Consider the following 18,581-nt stretch of genomic DNA (forward strand, 5'->3'; position numbering starts at 1 on the left):
CATCCACACTCACCTATAACAGCTGAGCTCAGTGCTTAGAAACGGAGGTCTTTGATCCAGCCCTGAAAGTGTCTAGTGGCGTGTACTGGGGAAGATAAGTTGAACCAGGTGAGCGGGAGAGATAGCAACTGCTGACATCACCGCCTTTCCAACTCAGACGGCCACAATAACTTCTGTTGCATAATCAGCCAGCCACTGATGCAAATAACCAAATAGCAAGGTGAAGAACCGCCGGAAATTGCATTTTTATTTAATACCAAGACAGTTTGACTCTTGTAGGTGAAAGAGTAATATATAAAATAGTTTGAATGTAGAGCTAAATGTATTTGTTCCTTATCATGGGACACGACTGTTCCAAAACATACTGTTGGCAATGCTAATATTTATCTAACGTTTGCAGTAATAGTGCAGTGCGTTTGACGTCAGATACCTTTTTTCCACTGTAAAAGTTCTAAATCCCATAGAAGCTTTACACCTGTGATCGTAGGTAAACAAACAGACTTAATTACCCTTATCATGTTGTTGAATGTATAATTCCTAATAGAAATGTAGAGTTTTTGATGTGTGATGCTTTGAAAGTCATACAGCATCAGGATGTAATTTTATTTTACTGCAGAGCCTTATGAGAAAGATTCTTTGAATCTCGACTGGTCATGAGGGTGGATATGTGTTTTCTCTGATGCTGTAAGATTCCAGAGCTTGAGAGAAGCCTGTTTTATGCTTTAACTTCTCTTGAAGGATTTTGCTGATGATGGCAAAGAAGGGAGGTGGGGAGGTTGGAACAGCTCAACTGGACTTCTGGAGAGAAGACGGCGTGTTTTGAGGGGCTGTTGCATAATGGGGATTGGCTGCATGCTGGTGATAAGGAGAGGGTCAGTTATGTAAGAAGGTCATGGTATGTGTGGAGGTTCTAATTAAACGCAAAAAGAGTCACTCAGGCAAACTGTCTCTATACTGTGTGTTTATCCCTTGCTCACAGGTCGCAGTATCTGCTAACTCAAAGTAATTTCTAAACAGTCGCCCAGATGATTTGCTTGCTGGGTGATAAAACGGGCAAAAAATTCATATAAACTTGCTTTGAAGGTGGGATCTGAGTCATATTTATGGACCAAAATAGCATTTTGACTTGAGGGACTGCTCTAAGTTGGCAACCACCTAGACTATCAACCCTAGCAACTACATTTTTTGTTTCTTAGTTATGAAGCACCATATCCTACATTGAACCTACATCAAAAGTTTAAATCGCGCTGCTTTTTTGTCTTGTTGAGACAGATCTTTTGAGAATTCCTCTTTCAGCTCAGTCTCCGGTTATTAAGAACACTGTATGATACAATGGGCTTATGGGTAATGTGTATTTCATGGAGGGCTGCTCATGCTGAAAACCCATCCCGTTAACACTGGCTGCTCTTGGGAAAACCGCTTTATCGAGTGCCTGATGAGCACTGACTAGGCATGGACAGAATGCTGGTTTATGATTGGCCACTGCAGGCCTTTTGAAGCGATCATGGTGGCACGCTTGATTGGCTAATTGCTCTCTCTCGATTCTCTGTCTACATCCTCAGTCCTTTTGACTGTATCTTATTCTCTTCCTATTGTTCACCATCTTCACATTCTCTTTTAAAAACACTTCTAGATGTCAGAATGTACAGATGTTGACTGTTAAAAGAAGGAAAAACTGAGAGAGATGACAAGATAGTGCAGATAGTAAAGAAGACGTGAGGTCGAAAAATCAATGTTCCTTCCTTCTTTGTGTCCTTGCTGCCCATCTTTCTGTCCGCTTTTCCCACTTCCTGAGCAAGTAAACCTCCTTATTTAGTGGAGAAGAGATACCTTTGGAGTGTCCTTGTATGCATCAGCATCTAAATGTGATGTTACATGGAGTGAAAGTGCCCAAACGCTATATACCAGGGGTATCAAACTTGTCTTGTAGAGTTTAGCTTCATCCCTAATTAAATACACTTCAACCAGCTTACCTGAACCCTTCAGGAGTACTTAAAACTAGAGATATGTGTGTTGGAGCAGGGTTGGAACTAAACTCTGCAAAACTGTGGCAATCCCAGACCCAAACACATCTAACCACCGGTGAGTCAAGTTGCTTTGAAGAGCCATGGTATCTTAGGAGTTCAATGGAGCACAAAGTAGCAATATATTGCTCTGTTCTCATTCTCACCTCATTGATATATTGATATAAGTTTCTAATGCATCCTTTTGACACCAGATCAAGACTGTAAGGCCATAGCAAAGGTGGATCACCCAGAAGCCATTGACTCCTTGTATTCCAAAACCTGTTCTATGTCTGTATTCCTAGAAGCCCAGATTATTCCTAAAGCTTCTCTTGATTTTCAGTCAGTTTCTTTGTTGTACCTTGTACTTTTATTGTCTTGTCACCCCATTTCTCAAACCCTTTCTCAAACCAGGTTTCCATCCCTGCTGTCCGTGCTTGATTTCTCCAGAAGAAGTGTTTGTCCTTTCTTCTGAGGCGGGATCAAAGGGCTGTCAGCTGCCCCTAATCCTTGATGAGTGTCCTATGTTCTGTCTGTCTGCTCCCTCCTGAGACCATGCTACCAAACATGAAAGACCAACTAAGATCCCCTGAGGTTTTGACAGAATTCTTGAGGTCTCCTACTATGGCTGGTGAAAAAGAGACTGCAAGCTAGCAAGAAACAAAGACAATGAATGATGGGGCAAGGCACAGACAAGATTGAGAGGCAGGAGATGAAGAAAGAAAAAGGCTGCAGTTTAGCCCCCAGACTTGTTGCTTATTGCTGCTGAGCTGGACTCTGGCTAATTAGTTATTAGATTGCAAAGATGTGCAGGAACAAGCTTTAATTAGGTTAGTGGCTGCTTAAATGAAATGTCTAGCAGAGCCCAGTTCTGCGAACGATAATGATAGACTGAATGCAACTCAGCCGTCAGGACACAATGCTTGTAGTTCATGAGTTAGGAACCAACGAGTGTTTGCCTTTGCTTAGGAGCAGATAATTATGAGGGTGACCTTTCAATTAGCATAAATGCCTTAATGCCAGAATCTATCACCTGAAGTAAGCTTGCTGTTGTCCCCTTATGAATAAACTATGAATAACCGCCACAGAAACTAAAAAAAATCCAGTTAGAAGGACAGTTTTGCAGGTCGAACTTTCTTTCTTTATGTAATCAGCTAGTGCTTGGTAAGATGGATCAACCCATAAAAGCAACATCTACTTACCAAGATGACACAAAGATAGTGCCTAGTTCTAACTGACTGTATTTTTGAAGGATGAACAGATACAGGACAGATACTTTTGTAAAAGACCCAATTTTCAACACAGTTTTGATGAAACATGCAGTTACTGTGTTTTGCCTTTGTATTGCAGGTCTATTTTCCACTTATCAAAGTTTAAATACATAGAATGAACTTAGTGATTGCTTTTAACACGTTAGCATAGAACCACATCGCTATACACAAAGGATGTCTGTAGAAATCTGCACTTGGCTCACGAGACTGGAACGCACAGGTAGACTGTGAGACACAGATGCTAAGTGGCTATTGATTTCTACACACGGTGAAGTGAAACTAGGCTGTTTCTTGCCTCGCCTCAGCATGCAGTGCTCACCAGTGGTTAATTGCCTTTTAAGACACAGATGTCTCTGGCTGGTTCATTTTTAATGTTTTTTATGTGGTGGAATTGTCTGATAAATACACTTACACTCACACTCGCACAAGGTCATTTGCTCTACATGCCTACCATTTTGTTATACTTTCCAAATGACACCTTTGAAATTCTGAGAAAAAGAAAGAAGGATTGCTCTGTGGAACATTATAGAGTGTATAGAATTGATCAGAGTGTTCTAAATGGTATTTTTTGTCAATGATTTATATGTGGGTGGACTGCACTTCCTGCTTCTCTCTAGGACATTTTGGCATGAAATGGGCTGTGGCTTCCTGACTTTCTTATCAGCACTTATTCTGTCAGCTAGTAAAAAAATATGAACTCAATTAATTAATTAAGTTCTTGCCTTATCACAACTTGGCATACTTTGAATCTGACGGTGAATAGCAAACAGTTTTGCAATAACCCCCGGACTTCATTATGTAACTAGAGGGTCAAGGAGTCGCTCTGGTTTAAACAGGACTTGGCAGCAGCAGGGAATCCTTTATAAATGTTCTAACCCAAGCACATTTTCTCTAATTAGTGAAGATGAGACTTGGGCTTGCCTAACTCTCTCTCGTGTACCTTAGGTTATTGGTTGTGTGAAGAGATTTGAGTTAGGGCAGTTACTGTCTCTCTCTTTCTCTCTCTCTCCCTCTGGGATTTACAGATGTTTGATCATTGGATGGAGAAGCTTTCTGATGCATGGAAGCATATTGAGGAGCATGGAGGAACAGTAATTAGGAATAGCATTCTGATGATGCGAAACCCCAGTGGTCCTGGTCCACCCTGACTGTGTGTCTTAGTGTGTGTTTGTCCCTGATGATCCTGAGAGAATATATTATGCTGTCTGCAGGGGGGATTGTAGAGGCAGGATTTTATGCATGAACAAAATGTAATCCCTCACAAACCCCCACCCACAGATACCAGCATGAACCCTTCGGTCCAAAATGCCAGCTTACATGCAGTACATGTGTATTATGTACATATGGTATGTATGGGACTCAATAACACATGAGAAGTTGTACAACAAAGAACAGCAACAGAGGAGCACATGTACCATGTTCTTAGAAATGCACTCTTAGAAGTTCTTAGAAATGTATTCATGTTGTTTTCATACGGTTTAAAAAAATAAAAAAATAAATAACTTTTATGCCATTTTTTAAAGAATGTTTAATGTTTTTGATGACTCGTGCAGTCTTTTGCATCATGACATTTTACAACCTGAACTAACCTTTAAAAAGATTGTCTGACAAGTTATCTAATATTTTATTGATTGATTGATTGGCTTTTTATTATGAAATCAGAACAGAATGCATTAACTTTTTTACTTTAAATCTGCAGCATACTTTATGCTTGTTTTCCAACAAAACGGCCTCAGAGAACAAGAAAAGTAGGTTCGTAAGCCCCTATACCCAATACATAGACAGGTTTGCTAAAGTGGGGCATTTATTTGTATTACATAACTTTGTGGGCGACTGCAAGAGGAAATCGTGTAAAGCTGGCAAAAGACCGGGTGCTGCCTACATCTACCCAAATTAGAAAGCTTCAGAGCAGGCTGGCCGCTTAATTTCATAAACTTTCTCTCACTCCTGCCCATGCAAATGAGGTCTTATTTACCATTTATCTGCATAGTATCTCTCAGTGCAGGAACAGTCTGCACTTAAGTCTAGACGGTGTAACTGAGCTCGGCCAGTACACAAAGAGAACTTGCTTACGGTTGGGAAAAACGAGGGGCTGGGTGGTGTTTATTATAATTCTGAGACCTCAGTTGCCTTTGCTCTTCACTTTTACATTTTCTGTGTTTTCAAGATTTTTGCATAAACTGGGAAGTGTTCTTCCTCCCAAACAAAATCCCAGGCCATTTCATCTTTATGTTGTGTTCTTTTTCTATACTGATACATTTGTGTGTTTTCATAGACCAGTGGGGCCCGGTTATCTTCTGACACGTCTTATGAAAGGTTTTCTACAACACACTTGTGTTGATGTTTACATTTCTGGGTGCTACCTAGCATATCCTAAAGTTGCTTCATCCTACTTTAAGAATTACGCTATTTTTTGTCACCCTGATGTCTTCGTATCAGTAAAAAAATCACCATGAGATGGACAAATTTTGAAAGGAATAGAAGCAGTCCACCTTCACACACCACAGTGATGGAACGGCTAAGATTAATCCTCTGCATCAACAAGGGTCGACTTTCCTATGTACTCCATCACAAGCTTTTCTGATTTGCTCTATATAATGCTAAATGAGCCTAGCCACTTAGCTGGACACGGTAGAATTAGTCACAGTGGAGATAAATTCAGGTTTTGACAGTAAAACGCTGCCCCATGTGAGGGATGGGCACCTCTTGGAGTTCTAATGGGTGGAACCTGCCTGTGCCACAGGCTTTTCCGAGACACAGAATGACCGAAGACATGACACTATGAATAATAGAGTTTGCTATGCATACACAAGGTGAAAAATGCTCTGTGCTACACATACAATGCTACAGGCAAAACTAAATGGAAAATCTTCTTGCTGAATTCCATGAGAATCCAGCGGTTCGAGCTACAAACATTTTATTTCTGCATTCATGTTAAATAAGCAATTTTGACAGGATGCATTTCCGTCAGCTGCTTTTGAGGGGTCTTTTTTCCACTTTTATTAATGGAATAATTAGAGGATATTATAGGATGAGAAGAAATCCAAAAGTGAAATAATTGGATTTTTTGTAAAATCCAAAGTGACTTAATTGAAATGAACCAGGATACAAAGTGTGATGTGTACTTTAGTTTCTTGTCTAATTTGCCTGTAACTGAAAGTTTCTTTGAGTGGAATGTTGGAACCATTATCAACTCATAATTTTATGTTTTCAGCCATCGCTCTTATGAATCACTTAGCTCTTGTATCAGTGGAAGTTTCGACTGCTTCCTTGCTGTGATTTCATTAAGATTGTTTATTCAGTTTCTCACTTGATGCAATTGCACAAGCCGACACAGACCAAGCCAAGCTATTAATGGGCCACAAATGGCGCACCAACAAATAAAGTTCATTATCAGATCCAGTCATTAAGACGTTTTTCCGCTTTTCATTTGTTCAGGCTCTGTGAGTAAACACTAGCAAGGCAATGTTAAGTCGTGATTCTCAGCTCAGTGGCTAACGGCACAGATTAGTAATGGAGAGTGGTGCATGATGAAATCAGCTGATGATAAGACATGATCCCCCTCTCAAACACGGAGGGCTGCAGGGGAACGATGCAGTGGAGGGGAATGACCCTCATTTCATCCAGTGCAAAGATTGGCTACCCGAAGAGATGAGAATGACCACAACTCCAAACTCTGGTCTGTAGGAGTTTGTTGGCCATTACAGGGGGGCGGTGCTAATTAGTGTCTTTGTGCTGGTGAGGCAGTGCCATGGAATGTCCTGGAAAAGAGATTTTGCTTCAGTTTAGTGTTTTTCACATGTGTTTTCATACAGTGAAAATAAATTATTATTTATACTGCCATGTAGGGCTGCATGATAAATTGTACTTTAATAATGATCACAACTTTTGCTTCACTTGATTAATAAAGTATAGTCATCTGTGATATTTGTCCGCTGGTTTTTTGAAAAATGTTTCATTTTCATTTCACATTTGCATATCTTGCACTGGTAACAAGCCTTTACAAGATTTCAAGCTTGCAGTTGCCAGAGGTCAAGAGGATCAATTCCTCAGTCAGAGCTTGTATCTTAAATGAAAACATTTCCTGCCCAGTGTGTACATAATCTTCCCAACCACATTTGTGCTGATAATCCAGAAATACCACTTTCTTTATTACTTTTCTTTCTTCTGTAGCACACAAAAGATATATATTTAAATGTATTTATATTTTTATTGAGCCCATAGAATTGTCAGTGTTGTCCAATGTTGAGTAAATGAAGAAATTATAATTTAAATTTTTTTGTGTGCGTAATCTCTTTAAAACCCATTTGTGCGTGTACTAAATAAAAAATGGCACCTTTATACATAGCATGCCAAGTTTAATGTCACTGGAAGCAAACACCAATTTTTAATTTTATTTTAATTTTTATAAATTTTTCGTTCATGTGATGTGACCAACAAAGATGTCCCATGACGTAGTCTAGGAATACAGCAAAAATAAAAATACTTATGGACTAAATTTATTATACTGTTATGTCTTTGTTGGCATTTTCGGGCCTTAGCATTGTAAATTGCATTTTTCTTGTATGGAAACTGAAGAACTATTTCTCTATTATTTTTATCAAGTTTGATCAGTTTTTCTTTTTCAAATGAGATCATGCTAACAGGTACCTAGCACTGACATCCCTGGAGACTCCACAGCTCCCTGATGTCCCTACCTGTTGTCCAGGTGAGATGGGCCTCTGAGTTCCCCACCAACCTGTCCCACTAGCACCAGAAAAGCTATGTGAAAAGAGAGAGTCTCTTCACTTAAATGTGATGACACTGCTAAAAGAAGTGTCAGAGTGTGACAACACTGCCACTCAGCCTGTCTCCAAGATGTCATGCGTCCCTGATGTCTCCCTTGTTATTATTTTTGCCTTTGCCATATAATGCTTCAGAAAGAGAGCCGGTCAACGCAATAAGTTTAAATGCGGGAAGCAATAACTCTGTGGCTCTCTCATCAAATCAGCCCTGACTGAGGTGGAGCTATCAGCAATTGAAATCAGGGCCGAGAGGGGCGTGCGAAAAGAGCTGAATTGACAAAATGTGAAATGTCATAACGCCAAATATTAAAGGAATCAATGAGATGTTAGGCCACTGACTCACGGTTGGAATATAAAAGAGGGCGTTCACAAAGGTGGCAGCGTTTAGATGGGTTTTTCGAGATAATGCATCTTAGGGAAAGATGCGTTTGCATTGACATTTAAGGTTGTTACTGCATTTTAAACTTTGGCCTGTGAAACCCTTGAAAACCTGTAACAGTTACTTTCTTCTGTTGAACACAAAAGAAGAAACAGTTGATGGACACCATTGACTTCCATAGTATTTTTTTTTTCCATGCTATGGAAGTCAGTGGCTACCATCAACTGGTTACCAACATTCTTCAAAATATCTTCTTTTGTGTTCAACAGAAGACAGAAATTCATACAGGTTTGGAACAACTTGAGGGTAAGTAAATGATGACAGAATTTCCATTTTCGGGTGAACTATCCCTTTAAGAGTGTTGCATGTGAATCTTGTGAGATTTTCGCATAACGATAGTTGGCATCTATACTTGGTATTAGTGAATGGTGTGCTGCTGTTGCAAGACGTTTTTATTGATTCCATGTAACAAATATCTTTGACTCTACATCCAGTAATAGCAATGAGAGGCTGAAATCCATCTCTTTCCCTTTTTCTTTCTCTCTCTAAATCAGTTTTTCTCTTCCCCCTCCTTCTGTTTCCTTTCTTTTGTTTTTAGCTAAACAAATAAGCTAAGTATGACCTATTTATCGTCCATGCAGAATCTCTGCACTCTGCGTGCCAATTGTATTTGCATCTTACGGCAAGCCTCACCAAACCTGCTATTTCTCTGCTCACCTCTGTCTGCCTTCTTTACACACATTTTCTAGCCAGTTTCTTGGAATGTCTGTTTGTGTTTAGGTGACTTGTTGAATTTGTAAAGTTTGTACCTAACTTTGTAGTTTGCAGCCTCCATCCTGCACTTTTTGTGAGTTGAAAAATACCACAAAATATATGTTTGTGTGCGTTTATTATCATTTTCATTATGAAATGCTATAATAATCATAATCACCATCATCATAATAATATTTCAAATCAGTTAACTGCAAATGTATGTCTGTACTATTTATAATATTATATTTAGCCTTATCATTTTACCTTTACCTATACCTACACTACAGATCTTTCTTTTTTTTTTTTTTTTTTTGAATCATCTGTCCTTTAGGAAGTAAAAGTTATTGACACAGTAGTGCAGATATAGACATCAGCACTTCTCCAGGCTGGATTTAACCATGATCTCACCTATGTGTGTCAGCGATTTAACCTTTGTGTGACTCTATTGGCATAAAGCTGGCAGGTATAGATCACCTCTGCCGTTAAATATGCTTTCCCACTCTGATACGGCGATGCTTGTCCTTCAGCATAGTTTATGTGGAACAAATTGAGCCGAAAGCCATGGAGGCCTGAGCAAAACCTCCCAGCGATTGGACAGGTAGAGCTTATTTAAACGCATGAGCACTCCAGGACATAATTAAATACCTCTTCTCATCTGTCTCTCTCTCGCGTGCATGCTCACACTCACACACAGATTAATACAAGAAGTGAAATTATTGAGCTCGCACAGAGATGACTAGATTCTGCCATTGTCAGTCTATCCTTAGTTTTGTTATTGGCACGATGAGCCATGGTGCTCACTGGTGACACAGGATTGAGTCCAGCCAGCCTGCAACATACACCAGTTCTTTTACACCTCTCTCTCTCTCCTGTGAAAGAACCAAAATGGTTTGGCTCTTCTGTTTTGCTGGTTTTCGAAGGAATTATGGCACTTGTCAGACTTGAAACCCTGCTAAACCTGCTAAGACCAGTAAAGCACCATAAGCTGGCTTAGGCTTCTATTTTTTAAATTCAAATGGTCAAATATATATATAAAAAAAGATAACTAGTAGGAGCTACGGTGCAGCTATTAAAGACCATAGTCTTGCCATATTGAGCTATGGTGCTCACTAGTGTGACAGGTTTGAGTTCAACTTGCAACATGTACCAATTTCATTCATCTGGTTAGGCTGGTTAGAAACCAGCTGACTGAACTAGCTGAAACAGTTTAATCCAAATAAGACCAGCAAACCACCTTGGTTGGTTCATTCATTCATTCATTCATCATTCATTCATTCATTCATTTTCAGCAAGGCTAATAATTTCCAGATGCTCTGTATCTGTCATATAAATAGAGTAAAGCCCATGGAAAAAAAATGTGTCAACATAAAACACTATAAAGAACCTTTTTTTCAGCTTGCTTTGTACTGAAATGGAAATTTCTACCTGGTCGTGTGAATTTTTTGTCTGAAATATTTCATTAAAAAATAAAGAAACAGAACTGGTTTAAAATTATATCCTCCGAAGCCATTTCATGTAACAGTTCTATGTGATTTTGCTTTCAATCTGTTAAAGTTAGGTTGTAGCTGTTACGGAACATTCACAGATCAAAATGGTGAAATAATAACAGCATATTTAACTGTAATAACATCGGCATCTGCAAAATGTTTCAGCTGAAGTGCAGCAGATCGATCTTAAGTAGGGGGAATCACACTATATTTAATAAAAAGCAGAAATGTTCTTGAAAAAAGACTTTCAAACTGTTCTTAAATACTGTGCAAAGCATTGTATTGGACTCTAACGTTTGTTCATTTCTCTTCCTTTCCATGCTGTCTGGATTCTCTAATGGGGGTTGGTGTAATACAGGTAATACAACTTCATATGATCCTTTTTGAAGTTCCAGTTTCATGTTCTTATGTGCTGTAAGAGAAGAATCGTAAGCTTTAAAGTTGGTCTGATTTCATTACAGAATATCAAATGTCATTTTATTTAGACTTTGATGTACTTTAGACTTGTCTCCATCTTCAGTATGGTGTCTAAGAGCTGTCGTCTATAGTCTTAGTGAATCTTAATGCATTTCTTTAGCTTATCTGGTTTGTAGACTTGAATATTAGTGAAATGAAATTCTTACAAGGTTTAATGAAGTTTAAAACATGCTGTAGCTACTTTAAGGAGGTCCCCACTGCAATCTCACTTATCTTGCACTTAAGATTTAATGGGTGCCAGATTGTGTTAGCATCGGAAAGCCCTATGTGTCCATCTGAGGTGTTAATGTTCGGAGAGAGAGAAGGTGAAGAAGTTTATTTTTTTTTTTTTTTTTTTTTTTTTTTAGGAAGGAGGCAGGAACAATATATTTAAATGTCATTTTTGTATCCCAACATAAAACGTACATTCAAAATCATAAATGTTGTGAAAATGTCTGCTAAATGTTATCCTATTATTTAGCAGGGAACTCTAGGGCTGTATGATTTGGGGGTGGGGGTGATCACATTTTTTGTTTTGTTTTGTTTTGTTTTGTTTTGTTTTTGTTTGTGATAAAATTTATATTTTAATTAATAAAAAAAAAAAACTCCAGGTTTCATGTGCTTGTTTTTAGGACATTATTATTATTATTATTATTATTATTATTATTATTATTATTATTACGTTAAATATTAAACAAAAGTAGTAAATTATATTATATTTCACAAGAATTAAAAAACATAAGTACTTAAGAAAAAATAATATGATAAAAGTAATAATAATTAGTTTATTTTTGTCTATTTTTTAATGCGTAAAATCTAGATTTTGTCATAGTTTACTCACTTTCATGCCATTTCAAACCTGTATGATTATTTCTTTCTTGGAGCACAAAAGTAAATGGTTTGAAAAATGTTCACGTTGCTCTTTTCTTTTTTATTTATTTATTTTTATTCACTGTTGATAAAAGTTAATGTATGAGGATGTTAGGTTGTCAATGATAAAATGGTTTCAGTTGAAGATTTGGAAAGTATCTGGACACCTTCAGGTTGAACTGATCATAGCTATAGAGATGAACTGAGCTGACTTCATACTAAGCCAGAAGCACAAGTTCAGGAAAAACAGCAACCAAAATAAGTCACTTAGATCATGAGACACGCTTCTCCATCTTGCCATGCACTGTAGTGGAATTTTCTAGCTGGCATTGCAAATGATTTCTTTCATATTCATCATTCCTGTGAAGAGTGAAGCTAGTTCTGAGAAATAGCTGTAGAATCATTTGCTAACAGATGCTACTTGGTTAAATTTAGTTTCATATGAGTTAAGTTCATACATTTTTAAGTGTGGCATAAGCATCCAGATGCTTTTTGGAGTGACTGTATGTGAATCTCTACTTTTCAAGCTTAGATGTTTGTACACAAATAAGATGCTTAAAATAGAATGCAATGCTATCCAGATCAGACACTCTTCCACCAGCATCCCGCTACCGATTGTGTGCTTACTGAGAGGGTTAGAGGAAAAATAGTGGATGAGAGGAAGACAGATGCTATTCATTTCCCTCTCTTGCCCCATATGAAATAGAGCCATTAGAATGCTAGAAGCTCTCTGTGCTCAGAATTATAGATCAGATCACGTCCTGAAGCTCCCTCACACCGCGACCCTCGCTGACCTGCCGCCTCTGGCCTGATGAGAGTCCTTGAGTGGGCTGAGGATGAAGGTCACCACCTTCCTCCTCCTCTTTTCTTCTTCCTGGCAAAGTAAACTTTTCGGCCTTTAGAAAAGGGCTTCAGATTGCAGTTAGCTGGAGGTGGCTGTTCGTGAGTAATGGAGAGGAACACCGCTAAGTTACTCTAGCTTTATGTTGAGTAATGTGCTTTTATTAGATTATATAGACAGGGTTCTGTTTCAGTTTTGGACTGTAATGATATCAGTTCTCTTCTGAAACCTTTTGAGATGCCTTGTTATCTGCTTCTTCCTACCTTCCTAGGCACCTAACTGTCATGGAACCTCAGAAGTGACTTTGGAACTTTACAGACTTACAGTTGCGGACAAAAATAGCTTGACGTTAACATTTTGAAAAGCTAACAGTGTGATAGTCATCCAAATTAAATAGCTTACATAAATACTGGGTGAAATAGTGAATTTTGAATTTGAACATACACCACTGTTCAAAATCTGTTCTTTTTTTTAAGTAAATGATTGCTTTTAATCAGCAACAATGCATTAAATTGATCAGAAAGTTTCGTTAAGGACATTTATAATGTTACAAAAGATTTCTATTTCAAATAAATGCTGTTCTTTTGAATTTTCTGTTTAAATTCTATAATATCTAAAATATTGGGCAGCACAACCGTTTTCAATATTGGTAATCATAAATGTTTCTTGAGCAGCAAATCAGAATATTAGAATGATTCCTGGAGGATAATGTGTTACTGAAGACTGGAGTAATGATGCTGAAAATTCAGCTGTCCATCACAGGAATAAATACAGTTTAAAATACTGTATATTAAAACAGTTATTTGAAATTGTAATAATATTTCACAATATTACTGTTTTTACTCCAGTTTTAATAAAAAATGCAGCATTGGAGAGTATAAGAGAATGCTTTTAAACATTTTAAATAATTCTTACTTACCTCAAACTTTTGAACGTATAGTGTACATATTATAATCAACATTTGTCTCACCTTCCACCATCTTAGATTAAGTTTTAAATACAATTATTAGATTGTATGTGCAGGATTTCAGGTTTGGATTGTAATGGTATTCACTCTGTTTAAAAACCTAGTGAGTTGTCTTGCTGCCTAAAGTCTAGCTTTTAAGGCACCTAACCATCAAGGAATCTCATAGTGACTGATTATTTGATATTTGTCTCCACTTGTCCACAATCTGAATGTTGAGCTTTGCGTTCTATGAAGGATATATGCAGTACTACTGTACTTAATGTGGCCTAAATGAGGTATTTTAAAAAGCAATTATCTTGTTTAGCTTTTGGAACGGCTTTGGAAGTGCGTCTACTTAGCCTTCAAATTTTTTATTTTCCCAGGTAGGATTCCAGCACTTTCAGGCTTGGTAGATAAATGATTACAGAATAAGGATAAAATAAAATTATACAGATTACATTTACGGAAAGTAATTTCTATCCATTCAAATATTTTAGAGTTGAACATGACCCGGCACATTTTATTGACCTGAAAATCACATTTTAAAATTACCTGATATATATAAATTTATTTTAGCTTTTTTCGTGTCCATAGGAGCACTGGTCTCTTATTTCAATCCAAAAACTGACACAAAACATAATAGAATCTGTACCGGAGTAGGGCTGCTCATTTCATCTTCTGCTCTCTGGTGTTTTAAAGCTGTGTTAATCAGGAAGAAGGTCGCTAATGCTGCTGTCACCTCTCTGTGATCCAGGCTTAATACTTACTGTAGCACATTTTCTTTTGATTTAACACCTTCGAGATAGACCATGAGCTCTGTCCAAGTACATTCTAATGTCAGCTAATTGCCTTTGTTCCAAGGAGTGATATTTCCCTGCCTCGTGGCATGTGCGCACGTGATGTGAGAAAGAGTGTGCACTCGGCCCCCTGTGGATGTTTCACTGAAGTCTATATATATATATATATATATATATATATATATATATATATATATATATATATATATATATTGTCATTTATTCTTGTGATGACAGGAGCCTTCAGTCTTCAGTGTCACATGGTCCGTAATGAATATAAAAAAACAGCATTTTACCATTTATGTTCTGAAATATAACTTTTTAGGTAACAATATAAAAGATTTCTTTCAGCAATTTAATGCATCTTTGCAAAAAAAAAAAAAAAAATTCTAAAAATCGAAATAAATATACATGTATATTTCTTATGTATGTATATGTATATTTATTATACATATATACTATATGTATAAGTTATGCACTGTTTAAATTATACTGACTTGAGACAAGACTTTTCTGACGGATCTTATATTCTCCAATATCTCGCCCTCATCCTCCGGAATCTTAATAGCTTAAAAGAAAAAAGGGAAAAGCTGAGTTTTCAAATAACCATGAAATTAATATCTCCATAACATTTATTTTTCCATCTCTCCTCCCCCCATGTCTACACATCAGCTCATTTGAAAGCTGCTCTGTAACCCAGCAGCGGACGGTTTGAAATCCATGCTTTTGCTTAATGACGCGAATGAAAAATGGTGGTTCTAGCAGAAGTAGTGCTGCTGAGATTCAGGCTGCTCTGATTAAATTGTGAAGGCAGCGCGTGTGCCGTTATGAGTGCTCCGCCACACGCAGGAAGACCTCACTGCCATAAATCAGTGAGGGAAGTCTTCCTTCTCTTCTGACTCTTAAGTGGGGTCAGCATGGCTCTTTTCTCAGGTAGTGAAGGCACAGCATTTCAAGGTCACCCGTGATCTGTGCATTTGTCACTTAATGATGTTTAACTGCCATTAGGCTTGGACTGAGACAGGTGTGTCTAATCTTTTTTTTTTTTTTTTTTGCACTTTAATGCATAAAAGGGGCATTGTAATCAGAGCAGTATTTGTTTGTTTGTTTGTTTGTTTGTTTTATAATTTTTTTATTTTATTTTATTTTTTATTTTATTTTTTTGCATTTCCCAGGTTGAAAAGCTAATTTGATTGGGTGTGATGCTTGTATGTATTAGCATGTGAGTAATGGCAAGGACATGCACTGAGTCTCGGACTACAGTGTCAGACTCTCCTCATTAGAGTTCCAATGTGCTAAATTATTCAGTGCATTTAGCACTTAGTGGTTCTCTTCTCCAGCCATTAGATTAGTCTGGTTAGTCATGTCACACTAAAACAGGTCACCCCAGGGAGATCAGACAAAGAGGGAGAGGCATTAGCGGTACTTAAAGGCCAAATAAAACCAGATTTTGTTGCAATAGGAGCCCTAGAGTAGATATTCCAGTAACCTCCATGTGCAATGACTGAGGCCTATTCTTTGGTCTAAGTGAATGATCTCAAAATAGTGCACCACGATGTGGATCATACAAAGTTTTGCTGTGTATTTTATTTAAAAAAAGAGGATATATATATATATATATATATATATATATATATATATATATATATATATATATATATATATATATATATATATATACATACACACACACAGTGGTGTGAAAAATTCTGATTTCTTATTTTTTTGCATCTTTGTCACACTTTAATGTTTCAGATCATCAAACTAATTTAAATATTAGTAAAAGATAACACAAGTAAACACAACATGCAGTTTTTAAATGAAGGTTTTTATTATTAAGGGAAAACAAAATCCAAAACTACATGGCCCTGTGTGAAAAAGTTTGCCCCCTAAACCTAATAACTGGTTGGGCCACCCTTAGCTGCAACAACTGCAATCAAGCATTTGCGATAACTTGCAATGAATCTGTTACAGTGCTGTGGAGAAATTTTGGTCCACTCATCTATGTGGAATTGTTGTAATTCAGCCACATTGGAGGGTTTTCGGGCATGAATCGCCTTTTTAAGGTCATGCATCTCAATAGGATTCATGTCAGGACTTTGACTAGGCCACTCCAAAGTCTTCATTTAGTTTTTCTTCAGCCATTCAGAGGTGGATTGCTGGTGTGTTTTGGATCATTGTCCTGCTGCAGAATCCAAGTACATTTCAACTTGAGGTCACGAACAGATGGCCGGACATTCTCCTGCAGGATTACTTGGTAAACAGCAAGTCTTCCAGGTCCTGAAGCAGCTTAACAGCCCCAGACCATCACGCTACCACCACCATATTTTACTGTTGGTATGATGTTCTTTTTCTGAAATGCAGTGTTACTTTTACGCCAGACGTAATGGGACACACACCTTCCAAAAAGTTCAACTTTTTTCTCGTCAATCCACAGAGTATTATCCCAAAAGTCTTGGGGATCATTAAGATGTTTTCTGGCAAAACTTAGTATGTTCTTTTTGCTCTTTTTGTATGTTCTTTTTGCTCAGCAGCGGTCTTCATCTTGGAACTCTGCCATGCAGATCATTTTTGCCCAGTCTCTTTCTTATGGTGGAGTCATGAACACTGACTTTGGATGTTGTTGTGGGGTCTTTTGTGACCTCTTGGAAGAGTTATCGCTGTGCTCTTGGGGTAATTTTGGTCAGCCGTCCACTACTGAGGAGGTTCTCCACTGTTCCATGTTTTTGCCATTTGTGAATAATGGTCCCAAAGCTTTAGAAATGGCTTTATAACCTTTTCCAGACTGATAGATCTCAATTACTTTCTTTCTCATTTGTTTCTGAATTTCTTTGGATTTCGGCATGATGGCTAACTTTTGACAATATTTTGGTCTACTTCACTTTGTCAGGCAGGTCATATGTAAGGGATTTCTTGATTGTGAACAGGTGTGGCAGTAATCAGGCCTGGGTGTGGCTAGAGAAATTGAACTCAGGTGTGATAAACCACAGTTTTAACAGGAAGGCAAACACTTCTTCACACAGGGCCATGTAGTTTTGGATCTTGTTTTCCATTAATAATAAAAACCTTCATTTAAAAACTGCATGTTGTGTTCACTTGTGTTATATTTTACTAATATTTAAATTGATCTGAAACATTAAAGTGTGACAAACATGCAAAAAAAATAAGAACTCAGGAAGAGGGCCAACAATTTTTCACACCACTGTGTGTGTGTATATATATATATATATATATATATATATATATATAGAAAAATTTTTTTCAATATATATATATACCACTTTTTCGAAAACACCTACAAATATTGAGTACAGAAATCAAAAGAATATGAAACATGTTAGATATTTCCTTCAGTTTTCACACTTAATTGTTCCTGTTAAAATATATTGTACAAGCTTTTGTTACTTTCACTGTTCATATCATATTCTCAACCTTTCAGCATTGAACGTTGTATCAGTGTTGTTTCAACATTGAACAAGAACTGACATTATGTCAACTGTATTTCAGTGTTAAAGGTCTGACATATGTCGGCTGGGCCATCTTTAATTTAATTGTGTGTTAGAGCTGTTCCATTGCAGCAGCTCAGAACTGTAATCACAAGATGTTGTCCTGTAATAATGCAGGGAACCACTCGTTATACATAAATATTGTAACAGAGATGTACGTCCCAAAGACTCGGGAGGTGAACTAATCGGCCCTGTCCCAAATCACACCCTGTTGGGTACACTCACCTCAGTGTGGGCTCGGCAGAAGTGCGCATCGAGGGCGCATAGTGGCAGCAAAGGAAAAATTACCAATGGGACACCCTACGGTCTTGTGGAATTAATGGGCAAAGCCATCATTTTTCTTTCCGGTACAGACAGCATAGCGTCTAGTCTTTGGGGCTGTCATGGGATGAAGGAACGACTCGACCGTGAACATTCAAGAGATGAACTAATTGTTTCTGTTTAAAGAACCAATGGGATGTTGTGCATGCGCAGCCAACACGAAATGA

The 18,581-nt window shown here is 37.6% G+C and overlaps 1 protein-coding gene across 2 annotated transcripts in view; it reads left to right on the forward strand.

Moving 5' to 3' along the window:
* Nucleotides 1–18,581, forward strand: part of LOC109098792 (receptor-type tyrosine-protein phosphatase gamma-like) — a 233,825-nt gene that overhangs the window by 106,873 nt on the left and 108,371 nt on the right. The window lies entirely within an intron of this gene.

The sequence above is a fragment of the Cyprinus carpio genome, chromosome A11, assembly GCF_018340385.1.
Source record: "Cyprinus carpio isolate SPL01 chromosome A11, ASM1834038v1, whole genome shotgun sequence".
Classification (NCBI taxonomy): domain Eukaryota; kingdom Metazoa; phylum Chordata; class Actinopteri; order Cypriniformes; family Cyprinidae; genus Cyprinus; species Cyprinus carpio.